Below are 27,421 nucleotides of genomic sequence, written 5' to 3' on the forward strand. Positions count from 1 at the left end.
CAATGGATATTTTTCAGCATTGGGACTCTTGCTTTTCCTGATATATATTAATGATCTAGATCTTGGTGTGCAGGAGACAATTTCAAAGTTTACGAATGATACAACACTTGGAAGTATTGTAAACTGTAAGGTTAGTGTAGCTTTTCAAAAGGACACAGACAAGTTGGTGGAAAGGGCAGATTGGTGGCAGATGAAGTTCAATACGGAGAAGTGTGAGATGATTCATTTTGGTAGGAAGAACGTGGACAGACAATGTAAAATAAGGGAAACAATGCTAAAGGGTTTGCAGGAGCAGAGGGACCTGGGTGTATATGTGCACAAGTCATTAAAGGTGGCAGGACCGGTGGAGAGAGCAGTTAATAAAGTGTACAGTATCCTAGGCTTCATTAATAGTGGCACAGAGTGCAAGAGCAAGGAGGTTATGCTGAACCTGTATAAGACACTGTCTTGACCTCAGCTGGAGGTCTTTTGTGTACAGTTCTGGCTACAGGAAGGATGTGATCGCATTGGAGAGAATGCAGAAGAGGTTTGCAAAAATGGTTCCAGGGATGAGAAACTTCAGTTATGAAAATCTTTGAGATAAAAGCAAAAAACTGCGGCTGCTGGAAATCCAAAACAAAAACAAAAATACCTGGAAAAACTCAGCAGGTCTGGCAGCATCTGTGGAGAGGAACACAGTTAACATTTAGAGTCCGTATGACTCTTCAACAGAACTAAGTAAAAATAGAAAAGAGGTGAAATATAAGCTGGTTTAAGGTGGCGGGGGGGCGGGTGGTGGAAAGGCTAGAGCTGGAAAGAGGGCCAGTGATAGGTGGAGATAGCCAAAAGATGTCATAGACAAAAGGACAAAGAGGTGTTGAAGTTGGTGCTATTATTTAAGGAATGTGCTAATTAAGGTTAGAAAGCAGGACAAGCAAGGTACAGATAGCCCTAGTGGGGGTGGGGTGGAGTGAAGGGAAGGGATCGAAATAGGCTAAAAGGTAGAGATAAAACAATGGATGGAAATACATTTAAAAATAATGGAAATAGATGGGAAAAGAAAAATCTATATAAATTATTGGGAAAAAAAGCGGCGGGGGGGGGGGGGGGTGGCAGGATCGGAAAGGGAGTGGGGATGGAGGAGAGAGATCATGATCTAAAATTGTTGAACTCAATATTCAGTCCGGAAGGCTGTAAACTGCCTAGTCGGAAGATGAGGTGCTGTTCCTCCAGTTTGCATTGAGCTTCACTGGAACAATGCAGCAAGCCAAGGATGGACATGTGGGCATGAGAGCAAGATGGAATGTTGAAATAGCAAGCGACAGGGAGGTCTGGGTCATGCTTGCGGACAGACCGAAGGTGTTCTGCAAAGCGGTCACCCAGTCTGCATTTGGTCTCTCCAATGTAGAGGAAACCGCATTGGGAGCAATGAATGCAGTAGACTAAATTGAGGGAAGTGCAAGTGAAATGCTGCTTCACTTGAAAGGAGTGTTTGGGCCCTTGGACGGTGAGGAGAGGGGAAGTAAAGGGGCAGGTGTTGCACCTTCTGCGGTTGCATGGGAAGGTGCCGTGGGAGGGGGTTGAGGTGTAGGGGGTGATGGAGGAGTGGACCAGGGTGTCCCGGAGGGAATGATCCCTGTGGAATGCCGCCAGGGGGGGTGAAGGGCAGATGTGTTTGGTGGTGGCATCATGCTGGAGTTGGTGGAAATGGCGGAGGATGATCCTTTGAATGCGGAGGCTGGTGGGGTGATAAGTGAGGACAAGGGGGACCCTATCATGGTTCTGGGAGGGAGAGGAAGGTGTGAGAGCGGATGCGCAGGAGATAGGTCAGACACGGTTGAGGGCCCTGTCAACCACCGTAGGTGGAAAAGATAGATGAGATGTTGGGACAGTTTTCCTTGGAGAAGAGAAGGCTAAGATGAGATTTGATAGAGGTTTTCAAAATTATGAGGGGTCTGGACAGAGCAGTTAGGGAGAAACTGTTCCTGCTCATAAAAGGATCAAGAATGAGAAGGCACAGACTTAAAGTGATTTGCAAAAGAAGCAAATGCAATGTGAGAAAGAAAACTTTTTCACACACCAAGTGGTTTGGGTCTGGAATGCACTGCCTGGAAGTGTATTGGAGGCAGGTTCAATCGAGGCATTCAAGAGGGCATAAGATGATTGTTTCTATTCATATAATGTGCAGGGTTACAGGGAAAAGGAAGGAGAATGACACTAAGTCAAAATGCTCATTTGGTGGACCAATGCAGACACGATGGGCCAAATGGCTGGCTTCTGCACTGTAAAATTCTGATTCTGTGAATAGTCTCTAACTGATGGGTCAGCTCCTTCAGCAAAGGAGGAGAGGAGTTAGAGAAAATCATGTTCCCTTTTCCTGTTTTACAGAAGGATTGCACTGTACTACACCAGAGAATACAGAGAGGATGGACACTGCAGATTGATCCTGACCATCACCCAAGGAACAACTGCACAACTGTGGGAAGACATCCAGTCCCTTCACAGCATTGCTCAACACTGAGAAAGTTGGCCAGTGAAACCATCATCTGGAAATCAGTGGTGTCAGGGGAGCTTTGACATATCATCAGATCTGAAACTGGTCAGTGATGTGGAACCTTCCATCAGAACCAATCTTTCTGAAGGTTCGGCTGTGAGCAATCAGTCAGGGTGAGGCTGGGAAGAAGTGTGAGTGGCTCCAAGTGTGCTGAGAGCCTCAGTCATTCATCGAGCCTCATGAACCACTGACCCATTCCTACAGGTGAGAGGTTGTTCAAGTGTGAGGTGTGTGAGAAGGGCTTCACAGGCTCATACAATCTCCTAGCACACAAGGTGCATCGGTTATACAACTGTTAAGACAAGGGCAGCCATATGGAAGAGAAACAGTTCAAGTGTGAGGTGTGTGACCGAGCCTTCCCAAAGCTATTGATACTTGTGCAACATTGACACGTTCACACAGGGGAGAAACCATTCACATGCGAGGTGTGTGACAAATCTTGTGCATGATCATCGAACCTCCGTGCACATAATTGCACTCAGAGAGGTGAGAATCTATTCACTTGCAAGGTGTGCGGCAAATCATTCACACAGTGCTGTACCCTCCATGTGCATCTGCGCATTCACACAGGAGAGAAACCATTCACATGTGAGGTATGTGACAAATCCTTCTCGCAGCCATCATCCATCTGTGAACACCAATGCATTCACACAGGCAAGAAACCATTCAGATGTGAGATGTGTTACAAATCATTCAGGCAGTAATCAGCCTACCATGCACACCAACACATTCACACAGGAGAGAATCCATTCAAGTGCGAGGTGTGTGACAAATCATTCTCCTGGTTAACAAACCTCCATGAACACCAGCTCATTCACACAGGGGTGGAAGAGGTCACGTGTGAGGTTTGTGACAAAGGCTTCACAAACTTAAGCAGCCTCCAGCTACAAAGGAGAGGAGCACTTCAATTGTGAGTTTTGCAAGGTCTTCAACCCTCCTGATACAGCAAAGGATTCACACAGGGGACAGACCTTTCAAGTGTGAATTTTGTAAGATGGCTTTCTCCCAAACCGATCACCTCTTGAGGCACCAGAGAATTCACACAGGGTAGAAGCCCTTCAAGTGTGAATTTTGTGAGAAGGCTTTCTCCCAAACCTATCACCTCTTGAGGCACCAGAGGATTCACACAGGGGAGAAACCATTCAAATGTGAGGTGTGTGATCAAGACTTCACACTGTCGACACTGGTAAAACATCGACGCAGTCACACTGGGGAGAACCTTTTTTTTTTTGCAAAAATATACTTTATTCATAAATCTTCAAAAACATTTTGAACCATTTCAAAATCACCATTACAAAACTACAATCAGGTTCAACTTTTACAACATGAATCACAAGGTATATCAGTACAAACAATGAAAATTACAATCATTGGCAGACATTCATTTTAAGCTGTACAGCCTGAGGGGCTCTAAACAGTTCCTAGTCCCTCAGTGGACTGTGGCAGAAAGTTCTTAGGCAGCGACCCTTCTCCATTGCGCCTTTGTGGCGGCTGCCCCAAGCTTAACTGTCCTTCAGCACGTAGACCTGGACCTTGGAATGTGCCAGTCTGCAACACTCGGTCGGGGACAACTCTTTGCGCTGCAAAATCAACAAGTTTCGGGCAGACCAAAGAGCGTCTTTCACCGAGTTGATGATCCTCCAGCTGCAGTTGATATTTGTCTCGGTGTGTGTCCCTGGAAACAGTCCGTAGAGCACAGAGTCCTGTGTCACAGAACTGCTCGGGATGAACCTCGACAGAATCCACTGCATCTCTCTCCAGACCTTCTTCGCAAAGACACAATCTACAAGGAGGTGAACAACGGTCTCTTCCCCACCACAGCCACCTCGAGGGCAATGTGCAGAGGGGGTGAGACTCCTGGCGTGTAGGAAGGATCTTACAGGGAGGGCCTTTCTCACCACCAGCCAAGCTACATCTTGGTGCTTGTTGGAAAGTTCTGGTGATGAGGCATTCTGCCAAATGACTTTGTCAGTCTGCTCAGGGAACCATCCCACAGGATCCACCTTCTCCTTTTCCCTCAGGGCCTTTAAGACGTTACGTGCCGACCACTGCCTGATGGACTTGTGGTCAAAGGTGTTTCTCTGCATAAATTTCCCATGAGGGACAGGTGGTATGGCACGGTCCAACTACTTGGAGCATTCTGCAGCAGCGTGGCCAGACCCATCCTTTGCAACACCGGTGACAGGTAGAACCTCAGCACGTAGTGACACTTGGTGTTTGCATACTGAGGGTCTAAGCACCGCTTGATGCAGCCGCACACAAAGGTGGCCATCAGTATGAGGGCGATGTTGGGCACGTTTTTTCCCCCTTTATCTAGAGGCTTGCACATCGTGTCCCTGTGGACACGATCCATTTTCGGCCTCCAGACAAAGCAGAAGATGGCTCGGGTGATCGCCATTGCACAGGAGTGTGGAATGGGCCAGACCTGCGCCACGTACAGCAACAGCGAGAGTGCCTCACACCTGATGACCAGGTTCTGACCCGCAATGGAGAGGGAGCATCGCTCCCACATGCCCAGTTTCCTTTTCACCATAGACACTCGCTCCTTCCAGTTTCTAACGCGTGCCCTGGTCCCTCCAAACCATAACCCCAGCACCATCAGGCCGTCAGCCCTGACAGTGAAAGGGACAAAGGATTGGTCAGCCCAGTACCCAAAGAACATGGCCTCGCTCTTCCCACGATTTACCTTGGCTCCCGAGGCCAGTTCGAACTGGTCGCAGATGTGGATAAGTCTGCGCACTGACAGCGGATCCGAGCAGAAAACAGCGACATCGTCCATGTACAGGGAGACTTTGACCTGAGTGCCTCCACTGCCTGGGATCGTCACTCCTCTTATGCCCGGATCCTTCCTGATAGACTCAGCAAAGTGTTCTATGCAACACACGAAAAGAACAGGCGAGAGAGGGCAGCCCTGCCTGACTCCAGATTTAATAGGAAAGCTATCTGATTCCCACGCATTGATTGAGACTGCACTACTGATGTTAGTTGGATCCAATTGCGAATTCCCTACCCAAACCCCATTTTGGAGAGCACATCCACCATGTAGGTGTGCGATATTCTGTCAAAGGCCTTCTCCTGATCCAGGGTAATGAGGCAGGTGTCCACACCCCTGTCCTGCACATAGGCAATCGTATCCCTGAGCAGCACGAGGCTGTCAGAGAAATTCCTGCCCGGCACAGTGCAGGTCTGGTCAGGGTGAATCACCAATTCCAGAGCGGATTTGACCCGTTTGGCGATGATCTTGGACAGAATCTTATAGTCCACATTCAACAGTGAAATGGGGCGCCATTTTCTAATTTCCTCCCTTTCCCCCTTGTGCTTGTAGATGAGGGTGATAATGCCTTTCCTCATGGATTCTGACATACTGCCGGCCAGGAGCATACTCTCGTACACTTCTAGCAGGTCCGGGCTGATCCAGTCCCACAGAGCCAAATACAACTCCGCCGGCAAGCCGTCACTTCCGGGAGTTTTACTCTTCCCGAAGGACTCAAGGGCCTCGGTCAGTTCGTCAGGAGTTAGCGGTTTGTCCAGACTCTCCCGTGTACTGTCGTCTAAGTGCTCCGTGATAGAGGACAGGAAGGACTGGGAGGCCGTGTTGTCTGTGGGCTTCACGTCATACAATCCAGTATAAAAAGATTTGCTGATCCTCAAAATGTCGGACTGTGATGACTTTGCTGAGCCATCTTCTTCCTTCAGGCTGCTGATCACAGAGCTCTCTCTGTGTACCTTTTGGAAGAAGAAACGTGAGCACGTCTCGTCCTGCTCCACGGAGCGGACTCTGGAACGGAAGATGATCTTGGAGGCCTTCGAGGCAAAGAGCGAGGCTTGCTGGCTCTTCACCTCTTGGACTTCCTCCTTGACATCGACCCCCATCGACCGCAGCCGGAGCAGATTCTGCATGGTTTTCTGGAGTCGGGACATTTCCCTCTGTTCCTTTCTAGCTTTCTGGGTGCCTTTGAGAATGAAAAACCTCTTGATGTTTCCCTTGATCGCTTCCCACCAGTGTGTCAGTGACTCAAAGTGGGGTTTCATGGTTCTCCAACCTTTGTAATCCCTCTTGAGCTCCTCAATGTTCTCTGGGGTCAGCAGTTTCACGTTTAGCTTCCATGCCCCCCTGCCAACCCTCTGGTCCTTCTCTAAGTGAGTCAGCCAGTAGGAGGCAGTGGTCAGAGAAGAACACCGGCTTGACGTCGGTGGATTTGACTGTGAATGCACGGGACACAAACAGGAAATCTATCCTGGAACAGACGGACACGCCAGGCAGCGACCAGGTGTATCTACGCTGCGCTCCATCTGCAGGGTTGCTGAAGACGTCATGCAGCTTGGCATCCTTTACTGTTTCCATCAGGGATCTGGACGTAGCGTCCAATCTGCTGTCAGCCCTGCCGAATCGTCCAGCCGCATCGATGATGATGACCGCCCAGAATGACCAGACTGGAGGTTGCCAGCAGCAGTGGGAGCTGCTGAAAAACCTCCAGCCACTCAGCCCCTTGTAACGGGGCATAGAAGTTAATTAACCGGAGTGGAGCATTCTTGTACATTACGTCTGCTACGAGGAGGCGCCCGCCCACCACCTCCTTAACCTGGGAGATGGTGAAGCTGCCTCCCCGCAGCAGAATACCCAGGCTGGAGGAACAAGAGTCGTTTCTTCCCGACCAGATCGATGGCCCGTGGGACCACCATCGTGACCATTGCCTGTAGGAGCTGAGGTGCGGTATCGCACACTGCTGCAGAAACAACAGGTCAGCTTTGACCTTGGCAAGGTAATCCAAGGTCGCAACACATCGCGTAGTAGATTTAATGCTACGCACATTTATGGATACAATCTTTACACCCATTTTAAAGCAGTTAGTCGCTTACCAAACCTGTTGTCTCTGAGAGTTCCAGACCTTTGGTCTGCTCCTTCATGCCTGTAGTGTGCTCAAATTGCTTCACTTTGGATGGGCTGAGGAAAGTGTCCTGAACCTCCCCATTGGCGGTGTTCTGCTCGGTTGGCATCTGGGACTCCGTGCAGAGAGCGGGGTTTGAAATGTCCTCTGTTGGAGAAGCTCCCCCTCTGGGGCGTTGCTGCTCCCAGCTTCCCGGAGCTGGGGTGCGCTGAGCGCCTCACTGTTCCCAGATTCCTGGGGCTGCGGTACACTGGCCTCTCCGGGTTGTGGGCAAAGTTGGGGTGCGCTGGTCTCTTCATTGTCTCCAGTGTTCTGGAGCTCGGGTGTCTCATCCTCCAACTCCCTAGCGCTTTGCTGCTTCTTCTGTTGGCACCGCCCTGGTCCTTCTTCGTCCGAAGAGCCGCTGCTCTTGTTATCCGTGTCGGATAGGAGACGCTTCTTGACTCTTGTCTGGGAAGTGGCTTGGTTTCTTTTTAGCCCCTTCTTCCTTTTGGCTCTCTTCACCAGCTGCCACTCCCCCTGCTGCTTTCCCACTGCTGCCTCCTCCTCCTCCGTTGATTCGCTCTCCTGAGGAGTGGGAGGTTCAGGGGGCAGTGTTGTTGGTTGGCCGTCTGTTGCCCCAATCTTTTCCTCCACCTTGTCTCTCCCTGTGTCCTCCTTTGTCCCGTTGTTCTCCCTGGGGGTCTTGGTGGTTGGAGTGACACGAGGCATTTCTTCTGCTTCCCCCTCGTTGGCTTTGGCTGCCTGTGCATAAGTACAGCAACGTTTGGGGCAGGTCTTGTAGAGGTGACTTGCCTCACCACACAGGTTGCAGCACTTAGCCTGTTTACAGTCTTTTGTCTGGTGCCCTTCCTGTTTGCAGTTCTTGCAGAGGACGGCACTGCAGTTGGCCGCCACATGACCAGACTTGCCGCATGAGCGACAAGTTTGTGTTGCCCAACGTAGACCAGGTAGCCACGGCTTCCCCCGATAGCGAATCTGGAAGGGGGGTGGAAGACGGCTCCCTTACCGTCGGTCTTGAGCGTTACCTTAACCTGGTGTTTACATGTCCAGATCCCCAAATCATCTCTAATCGCGGTGCAGCTCCCAACCTTATCGAAGTACCTGGTAAGGAAGATGAGCACATCAGTGACAGGGACGTAGGGGTTGTACAGATGCACCGTCGCAACCCGTTCTCTTTGCAACGGCAGAGCAAAGAGCGGCTCCGCCATCAGGATCTTCATTTCTGGCAGGTCTTTCTTTTCCTCAAACACCTTCAGGAGTTTGACACAAGCTGCCACTTGCTTGAAAGTCACATCAAAAAATCCAGCGCTGGGGAAATCCTGTAGGCAGTAGATCTCCGCAGCCTCAAAACCACACAGCTTGTATAGGATCCTCTTGGTGAAGAAGGTCCTATCCATTCCTGTTCCTTGCTCGCTGCCCTTCACCATGACTCGGATGGTGTTAGGTACCCCATGGTAAGGAGTTCGACTGGTTATAGCCATTGTTGTTTCCCTGGCAGAAACGTGATGAAGGTCTCTCGCCTGCCAGGTAAGTCACACTGGGGAGAAACCATTCACATGTGAGGTGTGTGACAAATCATTCTCGGCCTCATCGTTCCTCTGTACACACCAAAACATTCACACAGAGCTGCCTTTTCTAGATGAGGTGTGTGACAAATCATGCTTGAGTTCATTGGATCTTCTGTTCCATCAGAGGTTCCACACAGGGCAGTGAGTATTCAACTGAAAGCAGCGCTCTAACTGCAAGAAGCTGAACCAAATTGCACACACACACACTTCATCAGATCAAAGAAGAAATTGTAAATGATGTTCCTGGGGCAACCAATGAGGTTCAAAAGCCGAAATCAGCAGACTGTTTTAAAGTCTGAATTTGAAAATTCACCTTTGAGTAAGAATGAAGAATCTTCTTTTGCGAATGGAACTTTGGACTATAAATATTGTAAGAAGAAAACTTTCAGAAAACATCACAAAAAGTAATATTTTACATTTTAAACTGGACGTGGAATTGAACAGAGCTGATGAAATTGTGAAGTTGATTGGGAAATGGGAGGATGATTATTTTGTGCATTGCATGTGATCAGATAATTGTTAGAATATGTAACATATTGTAAGGTGTAATATTCTACACGGTATAAATAAAAATAAACGTGTCACTTGGTGACACCTTTTCATTTTCTTCTGGTGGGAATGTTGTGAATACTTAGTTCATGGTTTGTGTGTTTTGGAATATAATTTTTAGTTTTGGGAATATAACTTTTTGATTGTAGGTTAAAAAGGTCAGAATAGAGAAAGCAGGTGGGCTTACTTAGCTGGAGACATGATGTCTGCACTCCTTGCAGTAATGACAGTCCAGGTAGATCATTTTGTTTTGGGAGTTAGAGCTAAATTAGTTTAAAAGCATTCAGTGAAAGGCTGTAAAACCTATTTACTTCATCAAGTCCAAGAACAAATTGTAAATAAGGGGGAATTGATTCAAAAGTTAGTTTGAGGACTGTCCAGAACAGGCTCCATCATCATACAAATGGGTGGAGCTTAGGAAGGCTCTCTGATTTCAATTTATCTGGTGTTTTCTGGGAGACATTTTAGTTGCAGTTTGGATCTCGTGTGGTTTGCAGCTCACTAAGAAAAGTTAGCTAAAATAAATGACAGTTAGACAGAGCTGCACTGTGAGCAGAGTAAAACCCTAACATATCATTGACCATGTGGAAGATGAGTGAGTTTTATTCTCAGTTTGAATTTTGTGAGGAACAGAAGCTGGAAGACTAAGGTTAAGGACATCTTCTCAGGAATGGATGGAAACTTGAAGTGGGACAAGAAGGATCCAGTTTTCATGGTACATGTGGGTACCAATGACATAGATAGGACCAGGGAGGAGGTTCTGCTGAGGGAGCAAGAGCAGCTCAGGGCTAAATTAAAAATCAGAAGCACAAAGGTAATTATCTCTGGATTATTACCTGAGACACAAGCAAATTGGAAGAGGAAGACCCACAGTATCCAAGGCAGGGATGGTGGGATCAGCACATGCACAGGAGAGATACGGGGCACAGGGGAGAGAGGGAGACACTTAGGAGAAAGAGGCACATGAGGCAGGGGCACTGGCAATCAAGGGTGCACAGGAGAGAGGGGACACAGATAAGACGTTCATAGGAGTGAGGGGGCACGGGGGAGATGAAGCACAGGAGAGCCGGACATGGGAGAGGGGGCATGAGAGAGGGGGCACAGAAGAGGGTCACAAGGAAGAGGGAGCACAGGAGAGAGGGTTCAGGAGGGAGGGGGCACAGGAAGGAGGGGCACAGGAAAGAGTTGGCAGAGGAGGGCAAGGAGGAGGGGCTACAGGAGGGAAGGAGCTCAGCAGACAAGGGCACAGGAGAGAGGGAGAGAGAGACACAGGAGAGCAGGGCATAGGAGGGAGGGGCACAGTAGAGAGAAGATTGACCCAATGTTTGGAGAGTGACTCTGCGACTGGGGTAGTGACTTGGGAATGATCTTTTTTCTCACCCTAGCCTTCATCTCTTGCTTCATGGCTCACCCCTCACCAGATCTCTCTGTCAGCCTCTCTCCACACATCTGAGGTCACATCCCTTGCCTGACCTCTCACTCTGTCCCCACCCCTCGCATGACCCCATGTCCTTTTCCAAGCCCCTGCCAGAGCCCTCACCAGCTGCATGGAGACCCGCAGGGTCTCAGTCCTCAAGTCGTTGCAGCAGCTTCTCTGTCCAGAAACAGACAGCAGTGAGAGAAAGTGAGTCATAGTCCCAGAGCCCATCGGATCTCCATTCATCATCATACAGCAGGGAGACTCATTGAACACAATACCTGGCACACAGCGCAGGGGGCATCAGGGAGACTTAATGAGCACAGTGCCTAGTACACAGCACAGGGAGCAGCAGGGAGACTCACAGAGCACAATGCCTGGTACACAGCACAGGGGCAGCAGGGAGACTCACTGAGCACAGTGCCTGGTACACAGTGCACAGGGCAGCAGGGAGAAGAGCTGGTCCGGGCATGGGAGCTGAGCGAGGAGTCTGGAGAGAAACGGACACCTCCACTTTCTCCTCCTTGTCCAAGGACAGAGTTGATTTCACATTTTGAATAATTATTTGCTCATTTGCACTTTGCTGACATTGTTTGAATGATTGCACTTTCTTCAAAATGAAACTTTTTACTTCCCAATTAGTGAAACGTCCAGAATAAATATAAGAATGTTTATGAAATATTAATATTGTTAATATGCTGTAATGTGGAAAAACATCATTTATCTCTATTTATGGAACTGGACAATTCTATCTATTTAATTCAATCTATTTAACATTAAAACTTAATAATTGGAGATTGTAGTGAATCATCTCTGTTTAAAGCTCAACATCTTGGTTTTGTCAGACTCTGTGATGTGTAAGGCATGGGGAGCACAGTGGGGCATGAGGTGAGATTCATTGTGTGAGTATCTGTCCCCCTACCCCTACAGCCTGTCCTATCTAGGGGTCGCGTCCTGTGGAGCTTCACCTCCCCTCAGCTCCAATTTCTGGGTCAGCACTCACCTCGTTCCGGTTCCTCTCCCGGGATGTCCTGATCCGTTCACCTCTCCCGGGATGTCCCGGTCCATTCCCCTCTCCCAGGATGTCCCGGTCCATTCACCTCTCATGGTTCCTCCCTTGGACTGTCCCAGTCTAGATCTTGTTTGAGAATTATATTGTTCAGTGTGCAGTACACGAGGATGATTGTGACCATTCTCTCTCTCTCTGGGTGTGATCCACCCACAGGTGTAGCCAGTACCTGAAACAATTCTTCAACATCCCACTAGCTTCTCTCTGTGAGCTGCCTCAGTGAGACACAGGTGCCAATAAACAACACCATCTCCTCAGTGTGTCGTGCATGAGATGGTGGCATCAGCCCCGGAAGGGATGGACCTTGTCCCTAATCAGCTGACCATCAGGTCACTCCCCTTCCCTGAATATGGATCTGATGTCCAAGTTCCTGACACTGAAAGCATTGTGGGATGATCCAGTGTGAGTGACATTCACATGGAGTATTCTCAGACGGACATTACACACTAGATGAAGGAGGGGAATTGCTTTCTGTTCAGGTAGCTCTGTGAGTCTCCTCGGGTGACCTTCAATGTCACGTGAGTGTTATCAATCACTCCCAGCACCTTGGGGAAGCAGCTATTCCATCAAACTCCAGTCACTGCTGCTGCTGTTATCTGAGTGTTGTATTAAATTTAGTGAAGTCAATTACTCTGCGGAGTCATTTACTCTGCTATCTCTCCTCTTCCTCATTCCTTCTTCTCTCTCACCTCTATCTTTCCAATTGCATTCTCAACATTTCTCCTCTTACCTCCCTTGCCTCTGTACAATCTCTCTCTCCTCCCCTCTCACTCCTCCTCCAGCATTTTAAAGATGAGAGGGATAGAGAGAAAGTTCACCATTTTAAACTATCATAGATGAAAAAATTAAGCAGCAACTCCATACAATATTATTGAGGTAAGGTAATTATTACTATATTAAACGATTTCAACAATTTCTCCTGTTTATGTGACACAACTGAAATAAACTATTATCTGTGGGCCTGTAGTTTGCTGAAATAATTGCTGATCACAACATGTAGACTGGAATCATGCATATGACTGACTGTTGGTGCCTGAACGCCCAAAAACCCTGAGTGTAATTTGAAGAGCCGCCTCAAACAGACACTCGGCAGAATCTCGCCACTCTCATTATTCCCATCTGGGGCCGTGGTCATTTCTGTGGTAGGTACCAGCTTCCTGGGTGATGTTTAATAAACCAGCATTAAAGATCCTGAATTTTTGATGTAACTTAGAAATAAAATTCCTAAATTGTGGGTTCAATTTCCATTCCAGGATCCATTCCAAAAAATCATGGCTGACACTCCAGTGCAGTACTGAGGGGTGGAAGAGATTACAGAGATAAGGAAGGGGGAGGTCATGGAGGGATTTGAAAACAAGCTCAAAAACCTCACTAAATCTAACACTGAGCTTTCCTGGGAAGAGTGGGTTATTCCTCGAGTTTTATTCCTGACAGACTGTGAGAACTGTGCCTAAACAATAGATCTTTCATGAGTGAATGAAAGCATAATGGTTAATCAGCAGTACTGATTGAAGACAATCCCTTAAGATGTCCATTCCAACTGACACCAGGGACTTCACCACCTTTCACAGCTTCATACACCTAAAGCTGTCCAGAATGCTTCCAGCCTGGTTCGGGAAGTTGTTGAAACTCCATTGTGATAGATAATTCAGAGTCCACCTTGGGAACCCTGTTTAACACATACACAAATGGCCTGCCAGACACCATGTCCCACAAGTTCAGCTGTGCTGATGACACCTGTTCAGCCACCCAGGCTCCATCCTCCTGCATTTGACCACATCCTGAATGAAGATGTTACAAAGTTGATGGACAACTGCAGCACATGGCGTCTCACTTTGAATCCTTCTAAATCCATATCCAGTGTATTCCAGCTCCACAATGTGAGTGCCAAAAAAAAAATTGCTCATCTACATGGATGGCCAGAGACTAAAGCATGATCTCAGCCCAACATACTTGGGAGTGACTCCAGGTAGGACTCCGTCCTTCCCGGAACATCTGAAGAAAACTGCAGCAAATTTCAAAACCAGAAACAATTTCATGACCAAACTTGCTACGTGGGGAGCTGCTGCCACAACACTCTGGACCTCAGCACTCGCCCTATCAGACTCTGCAGCAGAGTACTGTGCACCTCTGGCAAAGGTCGTCACACACACATCTTGCACAGACACATTTGAACTCAACAATGTGCATCGTAACTGGAACCCTCCACTCAACTCCTCTCCCTTGGCTTCCTGTCCTCAAACATCACTCCCTCACATATCCACGGGCTGACGATAACCTGGTTGAAACACTTTGCGCTGGATCTCACTTACCACTCCATGATAAGCTGTTCATCCCATCTGCTGCCTGCTGTCAATCTCAGTCCCCAAATGGAGCAACTTTCCTGAGCAAGATTGACCAGCAGACATCCTTTGGATCAAGGAATGGAAAACACGGGAAGTCACTAAAAAATTCCTTGTGACAAATCCCATCTGTCGAATGGCTTTGAACTACCAGGGCAAGAATCATCCTTGTCAAACAGGTTCAGGGCAGACCAAGGCCCCTGTGCAGACAACCTCCATTGTTGGGCCTCAGTACAAACCCCTTATGCACTTGTGGAGAGACACAAACAATGCTGGTCATTACCGAGGACTGTCCCCTCTACAGGCTAATCACCTTAAACTCGGCAAATGAGGAGGCGATCGCTTGGCTTCGGGGATTTGCATTCACGAAATAAAACATGAAACTGGAACCCAGACACAAAGACAACACTGACACCTGCAGCTCTAACTAGTTACCACTTTAAATCAAATCAGTCTTTCAGGCTGCCAGTTTACAGGGGAAAAAGCATTCTGTACACAGCCTTGGGACTTAACCCTTTTGAAACTGAATCTGACACGACAGAAATATTATTAGTTGTTGTCAGTCGTGGCTCAGTTAGCACTCTTATCTCTGAGTCAGAAAGTTGTGGATTCAATTCTCACTCCTGAGGTTGACACTCCAGTGCAGTACTGAGGGAGTGCTGCACTGTCAGAGGTACCATCTTTCAGATGAGTTAAACCAAGGCCGCTCTCAGGTAAATGTGAGAGATCCCTTGACACTATGTTGTACTCTGCAATGGAGTTATCCCTAATGTCCTGGTCAATATGGATCCTGCAATCAACATCACAAAAAACAAATTATCTGATCATTATCACATTGCTGTTTATGGGAGCTGGTTGTGCACAAATTGGCTCTCATGCTTCCTATCTTACAAGTGACTACACTTCAAAAAGCACCTCATTGGTTGTAAGGTATTTGCAGATGCTGAGTTTCTGAAAGTTGATATATAAATGTGTTTTTTTCTTGCAGAAATTTTCTGCTTCCTGTAAACTGGAAATTATAAACCCATTGATGGAGAAAGTATACTAGCCCACAGTGACATTGACCAATATATTGTGTATAAGGCTCATACTATAGGCTCCTGAGTGTTTCAGTGAATAGGAACACACCATGCTGACAAATCAGGTAGTTTGCGTTGTTATAAAAGTGAATTTATTGTGAGTTATAAATCTACACAGAAGATTAATAAAACATCAAACAACATCACAGTAATTAGCTTACACCAAACTCTGAATCAATCACAATAACAAACTATTTGAAAATCACCAACTAAAGCAGGATCCGATTCTACCCCACACCCACTTCTGAGAGCTGGATCACTTTACCAGCACAGGGGGCATAGCATGAAAACTCAAGCTACGATTTTAGGGGAAGATGTCAGGAAGTGACAGGAAGGCAGGTAATGCAGGAGTCTGAGTGTATCTCACTCTCCAACCGCTATTCAGTCCTGAGTACTGATGAAAGTGATAGTTAATCTGGGCAATGCAGCCAGAGCCACGTCCATGGCACCACAGCTGGATCAGCTGTACAGGAGGCAGAAAGACTGAAAGAGTGATAGGAAGCTAACATAAAAGGGAATCCAAAAGTCTTCAATAGGCATTTAAAAGGGTGGTAAAAGGAGGAGTGGGGCTGATTTAAGACCAGAAAGGGGTTTTTTGCATAGAGACAGCGGGTATGACTGAGATATTAAATTAATACTTTGCACCTGCCTTTTCCAAGGAAGATGCTGCACAGGTTATGGTGTAAGAGGAAGTAGTTCAGCGCTTGCAACAGATGAACCTTGGGTGTTATGAGATCTTTATAATTCCCTCCTTAAACTTTGCTGCATCTTTATCTCACTCCCCTCCTTTAGGACTCTCCTTAAATCCCACCTCTTTGGCCATATTTTTGGTCATCCCCTCCTAATATCTCCTTCTTTCTCTCGGTGTTAATTTTTCTCTGATGACGTCTCTATGACACAATTTGGGATGTTTGACTATATTAAAGTGCTCTATAAATACAAGCTGTTGTCCTCTCACATTCCCTCCAGTCCTCAAGGTACTGACCTGGGGTACAGACTGTGGAAATTGATTGGCCTCTAGTGCTCTGTTTGAGTGGCCAATCAGCATGTGTAGACCCAGACAGTGAATGTTGTGAGACAATGGAGACTGTCACAGAGAGACACATCCTGCCCTCCCCCTGACTTCCCAGCTGGGGTCACTGATGAGGAATGGGATTCCTGGCTGATTCTCCCCCTCCATAGACCAGGGATGTTGAGGCTAATTAAAGTACCGCCATTTTCACCCCAGGATTGGCTCCTCCCCCGGATGCTTGTGCTGGTAGATCAGAAGCTGAAGCCTTTCTAACCACTGAGTATCTGATTGCCTTCTTGGTCAGAGTGAGAGTCAGTGAGTGACTTGTACCTGACACTACACTGAAAGGATACTGAGTTTATGCAGGAGCTTCTATGCATATTGATGTCTTGGTAATGTTTGGTGATCTGGCTAAAGGTTTAATTAGCCTTCTTGAAATAATTGGACTGTTTAAGGCAGACACTGCTGAAACCGACAGTGCTTTGGAACGACAGCTCCCCTGTGTGAGCACTGGAGGGTAAACAACACAGACAACTCTCAGTGCAACAGAAGTAGGTGACCTGGCTCCAAGTCCATGTGGAGACGTTGGTGTATGGTGAGAGGAGGAGTAGGTGAAACAATCCTGTCACACGTCACACTGGAAGGGTTTGTCTCCCATGTGGGTTCACTGATGGTCCAGGAGGTCTGATAACTGTGTGAAGGCTTTATTACAGAACTCACATCGATAGGGTTTCTCCCCTGTGTGTGTGTTGATGAACCAGGCAATACACTGACTTGTGTCAAAACCTTGTCACACACACCTCACACCTGAACAGTTTCTCGCCAGTGTGGATCCACTGGTGCTTTAGGAATCGGAGTGGGTGAAAGCCTTGTCACAGACATGGAACCTGAAGATTTGTTCCCCTGTGTGAATCCTCTGGTGTCCCAGGAAAGCCAAAGACATCACAAATGCTCTATCGTAAACCTCATATTTGAAGGGTTACTCCCTTTTGTGAATGTTCCATTGAAGCAGGATGTTCGATGACTCTCTGAGTCGCACACCTCATACTTGAATGGCTTCTCTCCTGTATGAATGTGTTGGTGTTTCAAGGGTCATTGGCTGTTTGAAGGCTTGGTCGCAAACCTCATGCCTGAAAGGTTTCTCCGCTGTGTGGATCTTCTGGTGCTTCAGGAGAGCAGAGGAATGGGTGAAAGCCTTCTCACAAACCTCACACCTGAATGGTTTCTCCCCTGTGTGGATCCTCTGGTGCTTCATGAGATCAGATGATTGGGTGAAAGCCTTCTCACAAATCTCACACCTGAAGGGTTTCTCCCCTGTGTGGATCCTCTGATGTATCAGGAGAGTTGAGGATGTCACATAAGCTTTATTGCAAACCTCACATTTGAAGAGTTTCTCCCCAGTGTGCACATGCTGGTGCATGTGGAGGCTCCATGATTTTGAGAATGATTTGTTGCACACCTCACATGGGAACAGCTTCTTCCCCGTGTGAGTACGTTGGTGTGCACGGAGGTTCGAAGACTGCGAGAATGATTTGTCACACATCTTACAATTGAATGGTTTCTCTCCTGTGTGACTGCGCTGGTGATTAACCAGGTCTGATAATCGAGCAAAATCTTTGTTACAAATCTCACACGTGAATGGTTTCTCCCCTGTGTGAATGCGCCTGTGATGCACCAAGATTGATAATCGCGCAAAGTTCTTGTCACACACCTCACACTGGAATGGCTTCTCCCCTGTGTGAATGCGCTGGTGTGCATGGAGGTGAGATGAGTGTGAGAAAGATTTGTCACACACCTCACAGTTAAATGGCTTCTCCCCTGTGTGAACACGTCGGTGATACACCAGGTGTGATAATCGTGCAAAGTTTTTGTTACACATCTCACATTTGAATGGTTTCTCCCCGGTGTGAATACGTTGGTGTATGCTGAAGTGAGATAAGTGTGAGAATGATTTGCTGCACACCTCACACTTGAATGGCTTCTCCCCTGTGTGACTGTTCCTGTGATTAACCAGGTTCGATAACTGCGCGAAGCCCTTGTTACACACATCACACTTGAAAGGCTTCTCCCCGGTGTGAACGTGTTGGTGATTCAGAAGTGTCCATGAGTCTGTGAAGGCTTTGTCACACAGCTCACACTTGAACGGTTTCTCCCCAGTGTGGATGCGTTGATGCCTTCGGAAGGGAGACGAATGTGAGAATGATTTGTCACAGACATGGCACGTGAATGGTTTCTCCCCTGTGTGAATGCGCCGGTGATTCACCAGGCCTGATGACTGTGTAAAGCTTTTGTTACACACTTCACACTTAAATGGCTTCTCCCCAGTGTGAATGCGTCGGTGATTCACGAGTGTTGATGACTGTGCAAAAACTTGGTCACACAAATCACACCTGAAGGGTTTCTCCCCTGTGTGAATCCTCTGGTGTATCAGGAAGGATGTCGAATTTGTGAAGGCTTTGTCACAAACCTCACATTTGAATAGTTTCTCAGACATGTGGGCTTCCTTGTGTTACAAGTGGAACAACGGATGCACCTTGTGTGTTAGGAGATCTTATGAGTCTGTGGAACCCTCCTCACACGTTAACAGTGTCTCACCTGTAGCAATGAGTTAGTAGTTCATGAGACTTGATGAATGATTGAAGCTCTGACCACACTTGGACCCCACTCACAATTCTTTCCAGCCTCACCCTGACCGACTGACCACAGCCAAACCTTCGGAAAGGTTGGTTCTGATGGAAGGTTCCACACCACTGACCAGTTTCAGATCTGATGATATGTCAAAGCTCCCCTGACCCCACTGATTTCCAGATGATGGTTTCACTGCCCAACCTTCTCTGTGTTGAGCAATGCTGTTAAGGGACTGGATGTCTTCCCACGGTTGTGCAGTTGTTCACTGGGTGATGATCAGGAGCTATCTGCGGTGTCTACCCTCTCTGTATTCTCTGGTGTAGTATGATGCAAACCTGTAAAAGAGGAAAAGGAAACATGATTTTCTTCAACTGCCTCTCCACCTTTGTTAAAGGTGCTGACTCATCAGCTAGAGACTGGTCCATAGTGAGTGCCAGTCTGCTATTCCTCTGGCAGGGAAATCTGATGCAACTCCTTTTTTTTCCTCCACTTGACTGTCACACACCCTCTGTTCCCAGCAGGGACACTGGATAGTGACTAGGAGCAGACAACGTGGCTACTTTCTTTCCTCTGCCCAGCCCCCTGATCTTCCCAGGCACCGTGAGGGCAATGGAAAAGACAGTCGGGCAGAGTGTAAAACGGGCTATCAATTCACTTTGAGCTCGAGTCATGCTGGTGAAGACTAGTTTTACCCTTACAGTATGTGTTTAATATAAAAAATACTCGGGTGAAATGTTAATTCAATGGAGATTTTGAAATTTCTCCCCTTGTTTTCCAAAATTATTTGAAGAAAACACACTGGGCAGGAAGTGCTAGAAGCTAAGGAAAATATTGCTTCAGTGTAGCTGATTGAAGGGTTCTGGTTTATCCTGGGAAATTAGATACACTGCACTCACTCAGACTGCACATCCCAAATTCAGCTATCAGCCACAGCACTGGCAAAACTATTAAATCCAAGCCCACGCTTTTGGGAAAGGCCTAGGCCTTCAGGTAAAATCTTTATAGAAGGCATTAAAAGAGATTTCAATAAATGTGTCTCTACATATAACAGCCAAATTGCTATGGAGATTACAGAGATAGGGAGGGGCAAGGCCATGGAGAGATTTGAAAACAAGGATGTGAATTTTAAAATCAAGGTGTTGCTTGACCAGGAGCCAATGTCGATCAGTGAGCACAGGTGTGATTGGGGAATTGGTCTTGGTGTCAGTTAGGACATGGGCAGCAGAGTTTTGGAGGAGCTCAAGTTTACAGTGCAAGATGTGAGAGCAGCCAGGAGAGCAGTGGAATAGTTGTGTCTAGAGCTTACAAACGTCTGGATGAGGATTTCAGCAGAGATGAACTGAGGCAGGGCGTCAGTCGTCTCTCCTGTGAGTGGGGCTTGCACCTCTTCCTATGCACGGTGTCCCTATTCCTGGCCAACATAGGTAAATGAAAGTGAGAGCCAGTGATGGTAACGAAGAACCCTTCATAGAATCATACAGAATCACAGAATAGTATGGCACAAAAGGAGTGTGGCAGCGCAGCACTGTCAGAGGGCCCGTCTTTCAGCTGAGACCTCAAACAAGGCCCCTTCTGCTCTCTCTAAGGTGGGTGTCAAAGATCCCATGGCACTAGTTTGAAGAGGAACAGGGGAGTTATCCCTCGTGTCCTGACCAACGTTAATCCCTCAGTCAACACCACTAAAAAAGTTTATTTGGACGTTATTAAATTGCTATTTGTGGGAGCTTGCTGTGAGCACATTGGCTGTCACGTTTCTTACATTACAACAGTGGCCACAGTTATGGCACAGCGGATGGCAGATGCTGAGATGCTCAAATCTCAGAAGGAAATTTGAAACAGCTGCCACAACTGTTTTGCAATTTGTATTTTTATCTCAAGATGCATGCCTTGAATTCAGTAGTAATAAGTTCACCGAGTCTTACAGGCTTTTTACAAAACTAAATTAAACATGTATTAATAAAACTAAATGATTTTAAGCACATAGACAGGTCTACAAATTACTACTATGATAACTCCTAGCTTCCCTAACTAATCTAGCTCCTCGTTACACCTCCTTTAAGGCAACAGTAAAATAACATAGATTTCAAAAGACCCAAGCAAAGCACACAATACCCTGGCCAGTGATACTTAAAATTAATTCTCTTGGTTTTGGTTCCGGGAGAGAGCAGCTTTGTGCAGAGGTTTTCACACTTGTTAGATCTTAGAATACCTTCTTCTTATACATAACCCCATTTCCTTTGTACAGGTTTCTCCCTTTTTAATGTAAATCCCATTGTTCCAATATGTCTTTACAACTTTCCTTTTCCATAATATAAATATTTCATAATAGTCATATTATCAGTAATCTTTGGGAAAAATAAACACACTGTTTGGCTTAGCCTCTTTTGGCTCAGTGTAACATCTTACCATCTCTTTGAAATTCAAACTAATCTAATTTATCTAAAAATGCAAATGTTCTTCACACCTCCCATTCTAAAACTTCAACCATGTTTATGAATTTAGCATTTCAAACCTAGCTTCTCTTTCTGATACATCAAAGCACCAAGGCTAGCTGTCTTCAATTCAATTAAATTCCCCAAACACAACCTCACAAAGAAGCTTGTTCAAACCCCACCATTAACCTACCTTTACAATAAATCACAATAATATGATGAAAATTATTATATTTTCATGACACCATGCTTCACATGCACTTCATTGGTTGTAAAGAGCTTTGGGACATCTGGTGGTCATGGAAGGCTCTATATAAATGCAAGTTTTTCTTTTTTTTCTAAGGAGGTTACAGGGATAGGTGGTTAGAGGTCTTGGAGGGATTTGAAAAGACAGGAAACATCCAGATCCCAACACACGGAAAGAACTGATCATTCACAGAACTGATAATACCCAGCTCCCAACACACACACACACACACACACACACACACACACAGAGAACTCTTGCCATTTACAGCGACAGATTGAGAGAAACTGTAGTAATTTACAGTGAGACAGTGCGAGAGAAACAGCGGGGTCATTTAAGGTGAGTGTAAGAGAAACAGCAGGGCCATTTACAGCGTGAAAATGAGAAACAGCGTGGTCATTTACAGTGAGAGCGTGTGAGAGAAACAGAATGGCCATTTACAGCAAGAGAAGGTGAGAGAAGCAGGGTCATTTACGGCGAGAGAGTGAGACACAAACAGCATGGTCATTTCCAGGGAGCGAATGTGAGAGTGAGAGAAGAGTGCGAAACCATTAAAGAGCATGAGAGGGAAAAGAGCAGAGAGCAGCTGATTGGTGAGTAGGATTGGTGAGTATTTCTCGTCTTTAAAGTAAAAGGTCTTTAGTTTTGTGTTTAGATCTCTAGTCTTTTTTTCTCATTTGCTTAAAGATAGCTTGTTAAGTATAAGATCTTTACTGATGTGTATAAAAATAATTATAATAAAGTGTAAAGAGTGGGGATACTAAATTAATAATAAATTGAATAAAATATGATAGCGATGGCAGGACATGTGATGTGTTGCTGCTGCAGCATGTGGGAGCTGCTGGATGCCAAGGTAATCCAGATTGAATAGATCTGTACCAAGTGTTTGCAGCTCGAGGAACGTCGGATCCAAGTTAAGCAGCTGGAATTCAAGGTGACGACATTGCGCCACACCAGGGAGGGGGAAAGTTACCTGGACACTTTGCTCCAGGAGGCAGTCACACCCCTTAGATTAGGTAATTCAAATTTGATCTGTGATCAGGGACAGGAGGGTGTGACTACAGGTGAAGCAGGTATGGGGACTCAGGGGGTAGCGTTCCAGGAGCCTCAGCCCCTGCAACTATCCAACAGTTACAAGGTTCTTGCAAGCTGTGTGGACAAGAGTGGGGAATGTAGGGAGGATGAGCGAACTGACCTTAGCACCGTGGTACAGGTGGTCATTCAAGTGGGGGAAGGAAAAGAGAATGTAGTAGTGGCAAGGGACAGTATAATTAGGGGGATAGATACTGTTTTCTGCACCCATGAATGTGAGTCCTGAAGGCTGTGTTGCCTGCTCAGTGCCAGGGTTAAAGACATCTCCTCAGGGCTGGAGGGGAACTTGGAGTGGGAGGGGAGGGATCCAGTTGTCATTTTCCATGTTGGTACCAACGACATTGATAGGACTAGAAAGGAGGTTCTGCTGAAAGAATTTGAACAATTAGGAGCTAAATTAAGAGGCAGAACCTCCAAGGTAATAATCCTGGGATTACTACCTGAGCCACGGGCGAACTGGCAAAGGGTAATTAAAGTCAAGGAGTTAAATGCATGGCTTAAAGATTGTGGGAGGAATGGGTTTCAGTTCATGGGACACTGACACCAGTACTGGGGTAGAAGGGAGCGGTTCCGATGGGACAGGCTTCACCTGAACCATGCTGGGAGCAGCGTCCTGGCGAACTGAATAACTCAGGCTGTACAGAGGGCTTTAAACTCAATAGAGGGGGTGAGGGAGAGGTAGGGTTCTGGAAATGTGATACATAGGCTTACAAAGCAAAAGGACATGGCAGCCTTGCAGGGCAGCTATTTAAGTAATGATACCCAGAGAGTGACAGGAAGGGACAGAGTGTACAAACATAAAAAAACTGCAGCAAATAGGGTCAAAAGGGGAAAAAATGGCTAAAAGGCAAAATTAATGATCCTTTACTTAAATGCACATAGGTTTTGGAACAAAATATATTAATTAATGGCACAAATAGAGGTTATTGGGTATGATCTTTTAGCCATTATGGAGATATAGTTACAAGGAGATCAAAGCTGGGAACTAAATATTCAGGGGTATGTGAATTTTCGAAAGGACAGGTTGGAAGGAAGGGGTGGTGGGGTAGCTTTGTTACAGCGAGATGGAATAATCACGATAGCAAGAAACGATCTTGGATCAGAAGATGTAGAATCCATATGGATGGAGGTAAGAAATAACAAGGGGGAGAAGACGCTCGTGGGAGTAGTCTATATGTCCACTGACAGTAGCTATACTGTAGGACAGAGAATAAATCAGGAGATAATGAGGGCATATAAAAAAGGCAGGACATTAATGGTGGGTGACTTTAATCTTCATGTAGATTGGGAAAATCAAATTGGCAGAGGTAGACACAAGCAAGAATTCATAGAGTATATTCAAGAGAGTTTCTTAGGACAACATGTTGTGAATCTAACCAGGGATTAGGCTATTTTGGATCTGGTAATATGTATTGAGACAGGATTAATAAATGACCTGAGTAAACGATCCCCTAGGAAACAGTGTCCAAAATAGAGTAGAATTTAGCATTCAGTTTGAGAGTGAGAAACATGGGTTGGAAACAACTATGCTAAACTTAAAATAAGGGTAAGTACAATGGAATGAGGGCACAGTTGGCTGGAGTGGACTGGGAAAGCAGTTTAGCAGAAAAGACAGTTAATGAACAATAGAAGATGTTTAAGAAAATAGTCATGACTCTCAAGAAAGATATATCCCAGTGAGGAAGAAGGATTCAAGGAAGGGGATGAACCAACCATGGTTAACCAAGGATGTTAAGGACAGTATCAAATTAAAAGAAAAAACATACAATGTGGCAAAGATTAGTGGTAAGCCAGAAGATTGAGAAAGTTTTAAAAACCAACAAAAGATGACCAAAAAAATAAAGAGGGAGAAAATAAACTTTGAGGGTAAACTAGCAAGTAATATAAAAACGGATAGTAAGAGCTTATTTAAAAAATTATACATAAGGAAGAGAGGGGCCAAAGTGAATATAAGCCCATGAGAGAATGAGGCTGGAGAAATAATAATGGGGAACCAGGAAATGGCAGAGGAGTTGAATAAATACTTTGCTTCAGTCTTCAAGGTAGAAGACACTAATAGCATTCCAAAAATACTAAATAATCAAGGGGCAAAAGGAGGGAAGAGGAAATAAACACAATAACTATCACTAGAGAAAAAGTACGCTGGAAACTAATGGGCCTAAAGGCCAGTATGTCCCCTGGACTGATGGGGTGCATCCTAGGATATTAAAGGAAGTAGCTACAGTGATAGTGGATGCACTGGTAGTAATCTTCCAAGAACCCTTAGATTCTGGAAAAATCCCAGAGGATTGAAGAACGGCCAATGCAACACCCTTATTCAAATAGGGAGAGAGACAAAAAACAGCTAACTATAGACCAGTTAGCTTAACATCTGCCATTGGGAAAATGTTGGAATCTATTACAAAGGATGTAATAGCAGAGCATTTATAAATACATAATATTACCAAGCAGAGTCAGCAAGGTTTCGTGAAGGGGAAATCATGCCTAACCAATTTATTAGAATTCTTTGAGGAGGTAACAAGCAGGATAGATAAAGGGGAACCAGTAGATGTAATATATTTGGATTTCCAAAAGGTGTTTGATAAGGTACCGCACATAAGGTTACTTAATAAGATAGAGCCCATGGTGTTAGGGTTAGTATATTAGCATGGATAGAGGATTGGCTAACTAATAGAAGACAGAGAGTTGGGATAAGGGGGGCATTTTCAGGATGGCAACCTGTAACTAGTGAAGTGCCACAGGGATCAGTGCTGGGGCCTCAATTATTTACAATATATATTAATGACTTAGATGAGGGAAGTGAATGTACTATCGCCAAGTTTGCGGATGACCAAAAATAGGTGGGAAGGCAAGTGGTGGGGATGTCACAAGGAGTCTACAGAGGGATAGGGAAAGGTTAAGTGAGAGGGCAAAAATTTGGCAGATGGAATATTTGGGAAAACGTGAGGTTATGCACTTTTGCAGGAAGAATAAAGGAACTGAATATTGTTTAAATGGAGAAAGACTGCAGAAGGCTGCAGCACAGAGGGATTTGGGAGTCCTTGTGCATGAATCCCAAAAAGCTACCACACAAGTTCAACAAGTAAAAGGGAAAGCAAATGGAATGTTGGCCTTTATTTCAAAGGGAATGGAATATAAAAATAGGGACGTCTTGCTAAAACTATACAAGGCATCAGTTAGACCACATCTATAATACTGTGAACAATTTTGGTCCCCTTATCTAAGGAAAGATACACTGGCATTGGAGGCAGTCCACAGAAGGTTCACTAGGTTGATCCCAGGTATGGAGGAATTTTCTTAGAGAGGTTGAGTGGGTTGGGCCTATACTCACTGAAGTTTAGAAGAATGAGAGGCGACCTTATTGAAACATATAACACTCTTAGGGAGCTAGACAGGGTAGATGCTGAGAGGTTGTTTCCCCTTGTGGGAGAGTTTAGGGCCAGATGGCATAATCTCAGAGTAAGGAGGTGCCCATTTAAAACAGATATGAGGAGGAATTTCTTTTCTCAGAGGGTAGTCAATCTGTGGAATTCTTTACCACAGAGGGTTGTAGAGGCTGGGTCGTCAATTATATTCAAGGCTGAGATAGACAGGTTTTTAATCAGTAAGGGAATCTAGTGTTATGGGGAAAAGGCAAGAAAGTGGAGTTGAGGATTATCAGATCAGCCATGATCTCACTGAATGGCGGAGCAGATTTGATGGACTGAATGGCCTACTTCTGCTCCTACGTCTTTTGGACTTATGGTCCAACTCAACAATAGGAAATCAGTAAGAATCCTCAGACACTCTGCACCTCCCAGATAATTACACCTCACCTTCTCATATTCAGTAATGACCCATCAACAAAATTCAGTCTGTAAATCAGAAAGGAAATGCTTCCAATAAACACACTCAATATCCAACACACAGCTCCAGTCAAACAGTTCAGCACAAAGCACCGAGTAAACAGCTCTCTCAGCTGGATCTTCTCACACAGCATAAGGGGCATTTCCACACCTGATTCCCCACAGGATAGACAGACTGCCTGAACATTAGTGTGGATAATATGTGATGTAATTATTAAAAATTCTCTTCCTTCACTCACCATCTCCTCACTTGGTTTTCAGTCCCTACAGGAAGTGAAGCAGCTGTGGAAGAGGAAGAGGAGAAAAGGGCAGAGTGGGTGGGCTCTCTGATTGACATCTCTCACAACCAATCCAAATATTTCTGGAGCAACAGGAGTTTCCTGAAGCTTGGGAAACTGACCAGTGAAACGGAGGCGACTTTAAGTAGCAGATCAGGTGGGGATTTAAACTTGTCATTGTCCCATCTGAATAAAACCTCACTAAGTGCAGCTGCTGTCCCAGTTTCCCCTGCTAAAGAAATGACAGAAATTTGGCATTCTTCATCCTCGGAGGCTTTCAAACAGAGAACATCAGCGTGGGATGTGTAGCCTTGGATGTGTTTTACAGCAAATCAGAAGAAGAGGAGCCACAGCATCCAAGACAGCAATGATGTACAGTGGTGGGTCAGCACATGCACTGGAGACAGGGAAACAGAAGAAAGGACAAGGATCCTGTGT

The 27,421-nt window shown here is 45.9% G+C and overlaps 1 pseudogene; it reads right to left on the reverse strand.

The window, feature by feature from the left end:
- LOC121291225 overlaps positions 1-27,056 on the reverse strand; it is a 43,037-nt pseudogene extending 15,981 nt beyond the window's left edge.
- Between the last annotated feature and the right edge of the window lie 365 nt (positions 27,057-27,421).

The sequence above is a fragment of the Carcharodon carcharias genome, chromosome 19 (assembly GCF_017639515.1).
Source record: "Carcharodon carcharias isolate sCarCar2 chromosome 19, sCarCar2.pri, whole genome shotgun sequence".
Lineage (NCBI taxonomy): Eukaryota > Metazoa > Chordata > Chondrichthyes > Lamniformes > Lamnidae > Carcharodon > Carcharodon carcharias.